This window comes from Trachypithecus francoisi, unplaced genomic scaffold, assembly GCF_009764315.1.
Source record: "Trachypithecus francoisi isolate TF-2019V2 unplaced genomic scaffold, Tfra_2.0 Lachesis_group13, whole genome shotgun sequence".
Taxonomy (NCBI): Eukaryota; Metazoa; Chordata; class Mammalia; order Primates; family Cercopithecidae; genus Trachypithecus; species Trachypithecus francoisi.
This window is the reverse complement of record NW_022681458.1, coordinates 119,471,524-119,481,280: the sequence shown is the minus strand read 5'-3', so window position 1 is coordinate 119,481,280 and position 9,757 is coordinate 119,471,524.

Sequence of the window (9,757 nt, the reverse complement as noted above, 5' to 3'; positions counted from 1 at the left end):
TTGACAAACCTGAGAGAAACAAGAAATGGGGAAAGGATTCCCTATTTAATAAATGGTGCTGGGAAAATTGGCTAGCCATAAGTAGAAAGCTGAAACTGGATCCTTTCCTTACTCCTTATACAAAGATTAATTCAAGATGGATTAGAGACTTAAATGTTAGACCTAATACCATAAAAACCCTAGAAGAAAACCTAGGTAGAACCATTCAGGACATAGGCATGGGCAAGGACTTCATGTCTAAAACACCAAAAGCAACGGCAGCAAAAGCCAAAATTGACAAATGGGATCTAATTAAACTAAAGAGCTTCTGCACAGCAAAAGAAACTACCATCAGAGTGAACAGGCAACCTACAGAATGGGAGAACATTTTTGCAATCTACTCATCTGACAAAGGGCTAATATCCAGAATCTACGAAGAACTCAAACAAATATACAAGAAAAAAACAACCCCATCAAAAAGTGAGCAAAGGATATGAACGGACATTTCTCAAAAGAAGACATTCATACAGCCAACAGACACATGAAAATATGCTCATCATCACTCGCCATCAGAGAAATGCAAATCAAAACCACCATCTCACACCAGTTACAATGGCAATCATTAAAAAGTCAGGAAACAACAGGTGTTGGAGAGGATGTGGAGAAACAGGAACACTTTTACACTGTTGGTGGGACTGTAAACTAGTTCAACCATTATGGAAAACAGTATGGCGATTCCTCAAGGATCTAGAACTAGATGTACCATATGACCCAGCCATCCCACTACTGGGTATATACCCAAAGGATTATAAATTACTCTACTACAAAGACACATGCACACGTATGTTTATTGCGGCACTATTCACAATAGCAAAGACTTGGAATCAACCCAAATGTCCATCTGTGACAGACTGGATTAAGAAAATGTGGCACATATACACCATGGAATACTATGCAGCCATCAAAAAGGATGAGTTTGCGTCCTTTGTAGGGACATGGATGCAGCTGGAAACCATCATTCTTAGCAAACTATCACAAGAATAGAAAACCAAACACCGCATGTTCTCACTCATAGGTGGGAGCTGAACAATGAGATCACTTGGACTCGGGAAGGGGAACATCACACACCGGGGCCTATCATGGGGAGGGGGGAAGGAAGAGGGATTGCATTGGGAGTTATACCTGATATAAATGATGAATTGATGGGTGCTGACGAGTTGATGGGTGCAGCACACCAATATGGCACAAGTATACATATGTAACAAACCTGCACGTTATGCATATGTACCCTAGAACTTAAAGTATAATAATAAAAAAAAATTAAAAAAAAAAGAAAGGGGGGGCGGAGCAAGATGGCCGAATGGGGGGGGCGGAGCAAGATGGCCGAATAGGAACAGCTCCAGTCTCCAACTCCCAGCGCGAGTAACACAGAAGACCGGTGATTTCTGCATTTTCAACTGAGGTACTGGGGTCATCTCTCTAGGGAGTGCCGGACAATCGGTGCTGGTCAGCTGCTGCAGCCTGACCAGCGTGAGCTGAAGCAGGGCGAGGCATCACCTCACCTGGAAGCGCAAGGGGGAAGGAAATCCGTTTTCCTAGCCAGGGGAACTGAGACACATAACACCTGGAAAATCGCGTAACTCCCACCCCAATACTGCGCTTTAAGGAAACAGGCACACCAGGAGAATATATCCCACACCTGGCCGGGAGGGTCCCACGCCCACGGAGCCTCCCTCACTGCTAACACAGCCGTCTGCGGCGATCTATACGCAAGGCAGCAGCGAGCTGGGGGAGGGGCGCCCGCCATTGCTGAGGCTTAAGTAGGTAAACAAAGCCACTGGGAAGCTCGAACTGGGGAGCTCACAGCAGCTCAAGGAAACCTGCCTGTCTCTGTAGACTCCACCTCTGGGGACAGCCCACAGCTGAGGTCCAATAGGGAAAGCAGCGGGGGCGGTGCAGAGGTGAACGACTCTGTCTGACAGCTTTGGGGAGAGCCGTGGATCTCCCAACGCAGAGGTTGAGATCCGAGAACGGACAGACTGCCTGCTCAGGTGGGTCCCTGACCCCTGAGTAGCCTAGCTGGGAGACATCCCCCACTAGGGGCAGTCTGACACCCCACACCTCACAGGGTGAGAGGAAACTTCCAAAGGAAGAATCAGACAGGTACACTCGCTGCTCAGCAATATTCTATCTTTGGCAACCTCTGCTGCTGATTCACCAAAGTTGAAATGAAGGAAAAAATCTTAAGGGCAGCCAGAGAGAAAGGTTGGGTTACCCACAAAGGGAAGCCCATCAGACTAACAGCAGATCTCTCGGCAGAAACTCTACAAGCCAGAAGAGAGTGGGGGCCAATATTCAACGTTCTTAAAGAAAAGAATTTTCAACCCAGAATTTCATATCCAGCCAAACTAAGTTTCATCAGTGAAGGAGAAATAAAATCCTTTACAGATAAGCAAATGCTTAGAGATTTTGTCACCACCAGGCCTGCCTTACAAGAGACCCTGAAGGAAGCCCTAAACATGGAAAGGAACAACCGGTACCAGCCATTGCAAAAACATGCCAAAATGTAAAGACCATCGAGGCTAGGAAGAAACTGCATTAACTAATGAGCAAAATAACCAGTTAATATCATAATGACAGGATCAAGTTCACACATAACAATATTAACCTTAAATGTAAATGGACTAAATGCTCCAATGAAAAGACACAGACTGGCAAACTGGATAAGGAGTCAAGACCCATCAGTCTGCTGTATTCAGGAGACCCATCTCACATGCAGAGACATACATAGGCTCAAAATAAAGGGATGGAGGAAGATCTACCAAGCAAATGGAGAACAAAAAAAAGCAGGGGTTGCAATCCTAGTCTCTGATAAAACAGACTTTAAACCATCAAAGATCAAAAGAGACAAAGAAGGCCATTACATAATGGTAAAGGGATCAATTCAACAGGAAGAGCTAACTCTCCTAAATATATATGCACCCAATACAGGAGCACCCAGATTCATAAAGCAAGTCCTTAGAGACCTACAAAGAGACTTAGACTCCCATACAATAATAATGGGAGATTTCAACACTCCACTGTCAACATTAGACAGATCAACGAGACAGAAAGTTAACAAGGATATCCAGGAATTGAACTCATCTCTGCACCAAGCGGACCTAATAGACATCTATAGAACTCTCCACCCCAAATCAACAGAATATACATTCTTCTCAGCACCACATCGCACTTATTCCAAAATTGACCACATAATTGGAAGTAAAGCACTCCTCAGCAAATGTACAAGAACAGAAATTATAACAAACTGTCTCTCAGACCACAGTGCAATCAAACTAGAACTCAGGACTAGGAAACTCAATCAAAACCGCTCAACTACATGGAAACTGAATAACCTGCTCCTGAATGACTACTGGGTACATAACGAAATGAAAGCAGAAATAAAGATGTTCTTTGAAACCAATGAGAACAAAGATACAACATACCAGAATCTCTGGGACACATTTAAAGCAGTGTGTAGAGGGAAATTTATAGCACTAAATGCCCACAAGAGAAAGCAGGAAAGATCGAAAATTGACACTTTAACATCACAATTAAAAGAACTAGAGAGGCAAGAGCAAACACATTCAAAAGCTAGCAGAAGGCAAGAAATAACTAAGATCAGAGCAGAACTGAAGGAGATAGAGTCACAAAAAACCCTCCAAAAAATCAATGAATCCAGGAGTTGGTTTTTTGAAAAGATCAACAAAATTGACAGACCGCTAGCAAGACTAATAAAGAAGAAAAGAGAGAGGAATCAAATAGACGCAATAAAAAATGATAAAGGGGATATCACCACCGACCCCACAGAAATACAAACAACCATCAGAGAATACTATAAATGCCTCTACGCAAATCGACTAGAAAATCTAGAAGAAATGGATAATTTCCTGGACACTTACACTCTCCCAAGACTGAACCAGGAAGAAGTTGAATCCCTGAATAGACCAATAACAGGCTCTGAAATTGAGGCAACAATAATAGCCTACCAACCAAAAAAAGTCCAGGACCAGATGGATTCACAGCTGAATTCTACCAGAGGTACAAGGAGGAGCTGGTACCATTCCTTCTGAAACTATTCCAATCAATAGAAAAAGAGGGAATCCTCCCTAACTCATTTTATGAGGCCAAAATCATCCTGATACCAAAGCCTGGCAGAGACACAACAAAAAAGAGAATTTTAGACCAATATCCCTGATGAACATCGATGCAAAAATTCTCAATAAAATACTGGCAAACCGGATTCAGCAGCACATCAAAAAGCTTATCCACCATGATCAAGTGGGCTTCATCCCTGGGATGCAAGGCTGGTTCAACATTCGCAAATCAATAAACGTAATCCAGCATATAAACAGAACCAAAGACAAGAACCACATGATTATCTCAATAGATGCAGAAAAGGCTTTTGACAAAATTCAACAGCCCTTTATGCTAAAAACGCTCAATAAATTCGGTATTGATGGAACGTACCTCAAAATAATAAGAGCTATTTACGACAAACCCACAACTAATATCATACTGAATGGGCAAAAACTGGAAAAATTCCCTTTGAAAACTGGCACAAGACAGGGATGCCCTCTCTCACCACTCCTATTCAACATAGTGTTGGAAGTTCTGGCTAGGGCAATCAGGCAAGAGAAAGAAATAAAGGGTATCCAGTTAGGAAAAGAAGAAGTCAAATTGTCCCTGTTTGCAGATGACATGATTGTATATTTAGAAAACCCCATCGTCTCAGCCCAAAATCTCCTTAAGCTGATAAGCAACTTCAGCAAAGTCTCAGGATATAAAATTAATGTGCAAAAATCCCAAGCATTCTTATACATCAGTAACAGACAAGCAGAGAGCCAAATCAGGAATGAACTTCCATTCACAATTGCTTCAAAGAGAATAAAATACCTAGGAATCCAACTTACAAGGGATGTAAAGGACCTCTTCAAGGAGAACTACAAACCACTGCTCAGTGAAATCAAAGAGGACACAAACAAATGGAAGAACATACCATGCTCATGGATAGGAAGAATCAATATCGTGAAAATGGCCATACTGCCCAAGGTGATTTATAGATTCAGTGCCATCCCCATCAAGCTACCAATGAGTTTCTTCACAGAATTGGAAAAAACTGCTTTAAATTTCATATGGAACCAAAAAAGAGCCCGCATTGCCAAGACAATCCTAGGTCAAAAGGACAAAGCTGGAGGCGTCACGCTACCTGACTTCAAACTATACTACAAGGCTACAGTAACCAAAACAGCATGGTACTGGTACCACAACAGAGAAATAGACCAGTGGAACAGAACAGAGTCCTCAGAAATAATACCACACATCCACAGCCATCTGATCTTTGACAAACCTGACAAAAACAAGAAATGGGGAAAGGATTCCCTATTTAATAAATGGTGCTGGGAAAATTGGCTAAGCCCTAATACCATAAAAACCCTAGAAGAAAATCTAGGTAGTACCATTCAGGACATAGGCATGGGCAAGGACTTCATGTCTAAAACACCAAAAGCAACGGCAGCAAAAGCCAAAATTGACAAATGGGATCTCATTAAACTAAAGAGCTTTTGCACAGCAAAAGAAACTACCATCAGAGTGAACAGGCAACCTACAGAATGGGAGAAAATTTTTGCAACCTACTCATCTGACAAAGGGCTAATATCCAGAATCTACAAAGAACTCAAACAAATATACAAGAAAAAAACAAACAACCCCATCAAAAAGTGGGGAAAGGATATGAACAGACATTTCTCAAAAGAAGACATCCATACAGCCAACAGACACATGAAAAAATGCTCGTCATCACTCGCCATCAGAGAAATGCAAATCAAAACCACAATGAGATACCATCTCACACCAGTTAGAATGGCAATCATTAAGAAGTCAGGAAACAATAGATGTTGGAGAGGATGTGGAGAAATAGGAACACTTTTACACTGTTGGTGGGATTGTAAACTAGTTCAACCATTATGGAAAACAGTATGGCGATTCCTCAAGGATCTAGAACTAGATGTACCATATGACCCAGCCATCCCACTACTGGGTATATACCCAAAGGATTATAAATTACTCTACTACAAAGACACATGCACACGTATGTTTATTGCGGCACTATTCACAATAGCAAAGATTGGAATCAACCCAAATGTCCATCTGTGACAGACTGGATTAAGAAAATGTGGCACATATACACCATGGAATACTATGCAGCCATAAAAAAGGATGAGTTTGCGTCCTTTGTAGGGACATGGATGCAGCTGGAAACCATCATTCTTAGCAAACTATCACAAGAAGAGAAAACCAAACACCGCATGTTCTCACTCATAGGTGGGAACTGAACAATGAGATCACTTGGACTCGGGAAGGGGAACATCACACACTGGGGCCTATCATGGGGAGGGGGGAGGAGGGAGGGATTGCTTTGGGGAGTTATACATGATATAAACGTTATGCACATGTACCCTAGAACTTAAAGTACAATAAAAAATAAAAAATAAAAAAAAAAAAAAAAAAAAAGAAAGTATGACCCATTTAAAGGAACAAAATAAATAAACAGAAAACATACTTGAAGGAGTCCAAATATTGGACTTACTAGATAAAGACTTTAAAATAACTGTCTTAAAGATGCTCAAAAAAACTAAAAGGAGACATGGACAAAGATGGGAAAACCATGCATAGATAAAATGGGAATATAAATGAAGAGGTAGAAAGTATAAAGGGACCAAAAAGAAATTCTGGAGCTGAAAAATATAATCACTGAAATGAAAAAAAATACACTAGAGGGGTTCAAAAGCAGGTTTGATCAAGCTGAAGAAAGAATCAGCAAACTTGAAGATACAATCATTGAGATTACTGAGTGAGGAACAGAAAGAAAAAAAATAAGGAAAAGTGAACAGAGCCTAAGGGATGTGTGGGCATCATCAAACAGAACAACTTACATATTCTGGTAATCTCAGAAGGAGAAAAGAGAGGAAAGGGCAGAAATAATATTTGAAGAATTATTGCCTGGTAAGGCTCCAAATGTGATGAAAGACATGAATTTAGACATTCAAGAAGCTTGATAAACAAAGAAGTGGGGTAGACTCAACGAGACCCACAGTGATGCACATTATAATCAGAAGACAAAGAGAGAATCTTAAAAGCAGCAATAGAGAAGTGACTAATTACATAGAAGGGCTCTCAATGAGATTTCAGCAAGCCAGGCACACCAATTCAGGAAGTTGAAGCAGAAAAATGGCTTGAGCCCAGGAGTTCAAGTACAACCTAGGCAACATAACAAAACCCATCTCTAAAAAAAATTTCAGCTGATTTCTCATCAGAAATCTAGAAGGCCAGAAGTCAGTGGGTTGATATATTCAAAGTGCTTAAAGAAAAAAAAAACCTATCAACTGAGAATTCAATATTCAGCAAAACTGTTCTTAAAAATAAGAGTGAAATTACAATATTCTCAGATAAATAAAAGCTGAGTTTATTACCACTAGACCTTCCCTGCAAGAAATCCTTAAGGGAGTCCCTTCAGGGTGAAATGAAAGAAAGTTAGACAGTAACTGGAAGCTACATGAAGAAATAAGGATCTGCAGTAATGGTAAATACAGAAGCTATTATAAAAGTTAGTATTATTGTAATTTTGGTCCATAACTACATGTTTAATTTTCTCTGTGATTCAAAGACAAATGCATAAAAATGAATTATTAATGTACATTATTGGGCACACAATTTGTAAAGACTTAATCTGTAACACTAGTAATAGAAAGAGAAGACTGGACGCTATGAAAGCAAAGTTTTTATATGTTACTGAACTTAAATTGGTAAAAATTCAAATTAGACTGTTACAGCTTTTGTGTATTCAATGTAATCCCTGAAGTGAGAACAAAGAAAATATCTATTAAATTAACACAATAGAAAATGTCGGTTAAATTCATTAAAAAGAAAACGTATTTTAAAGTAAAAATAGACTTTTAACCCTAAAAGGTTATAAGGGGCAGACAGCATTGTATATTAATAAGAGGTTCAATACAGCAAGAAGATATAACAATTATAGAGATTTATAGACTGCTATGGTTTGATGTGTCCCTTCCAAAGAAAATGACAAGGGAATCATATTCATCAGGGTTCTCCAGAGAGGCGTAACCAACAGGAGATATATATGAGACGAGATTTTTAGGGGAATTGGCTCATACAATTATGGAGGCTGAGGAAGTCCCATATGCTCCCTTGATATTCCAGAGAGTGGCCCAGTCCAAGTCTGAAAGCTTCAGAACCAGGAAAGCTGATGATGTAACTCTCGGTCTTAGGGCAAAGCCCTGAGAACTCAAAGGGCTGCTGGTGTAAGTCCTGGGGTCCTAAGGCAAGAAAGCCCAGAGTTCTGATGTCCAGAGGCAGGAAAAGAGGAGCGTTATAGCCAGAAGACAGAGAGCTAGAATGCTCCCTTCTTCTGCCTTTTTGTTTCATCTGGCCCCGAGCCATTTGAATGGTGCCTGCCCACATTGGGGAGGATCTTTTTCACTCATTCCACCAACTTGCACACAAATATCCTCCGGAAATGGCTTTATAGACACATCAAAAAGTATACCTTATCAGTTCTCTAGGTATTCGTTAATTCAGTCAAGTCCACATTCAAAACTAATCATCACAGGAATCAAAACGTTTCACTACAAAAAAAAAGCAACTAAACACAAAGGCAGTAATGCAGGAAATGAGAAAAGTAATACTACAGGGCATATGGAAAACAAATAGCAAAATGGCAGAAGTAAGTCTCTTCTTATCAGTAATTACCTTAAATATAAATGAATTAAATCCTCCAATCAAAAGAGAGAAAAATGGATTTTTAAAGAACCTACCATGATCCAACTACGAGACTCACTTTAGATTCAGATACACGTAGGTTGAAAGTGAAAGGATGGAAAAAATTATTCCATGTAAATAGTAACCAAAAAGAGAAGTGATGTGGCTATACTAATATTAGAAAAATATAGACTTTAATCCTAAAAGGTCACCAGACACAGAAAAGAACATTATATTTTAATAAAAGACTCAATACAGAAAGAAGATATGACAATTATAAAGATTTACAGACTGCTATGGTTTGAATGTCTCCCCTCCAAAATTCAGGTGTTGAAATGAATGGTGAATGTGATTAGGTCATAAAGGCTCTTCCTTTTGCAAATGTGATTAAAGTCCACATAAAAAAGTGTTATTTTCATGCAGTGTTCCACTTGCATGCCCTTCCACCATCTGCCATGTGAGAACACAGCATTTCTCCCCTCAGGAGGTTACAGCAACAAGGTGCCATCTTGGAAGCAGAGAGCAGCCCTCACCACAAAACCAAACTTGCTGGCACCTTGATCTTGTGCTTCTCAGGCTCCAGAACTGTGAAGAAATTAATTTCTCTTGTTTATAAATCACCAGTCTCAGGTATTTTGTTATAGCAACACAAGTCAACCTAATAAAAGACTCTCAAAATATACGAAGCCAAAACTGATAGAATTGAAGGGAGAAATGGATACTTCGATACCACATTTCCAGTAATGGATAGATTAGTCAGACGGAGATAAGTAAGGAAATAGGGGACTCGAAAGACACAATTAGCCAACTAGACCCAACAGACATGTACAGAAACTCCATTCAACAGTACAACGCACATTCTTCCCAAGGGCACAAGTAATCTTCTCCGGGATACACCCCTTTAGGCCACAAAACAAGTCTCAACAGACTTTAAAAGATTGGTGTCATACAAAGTATC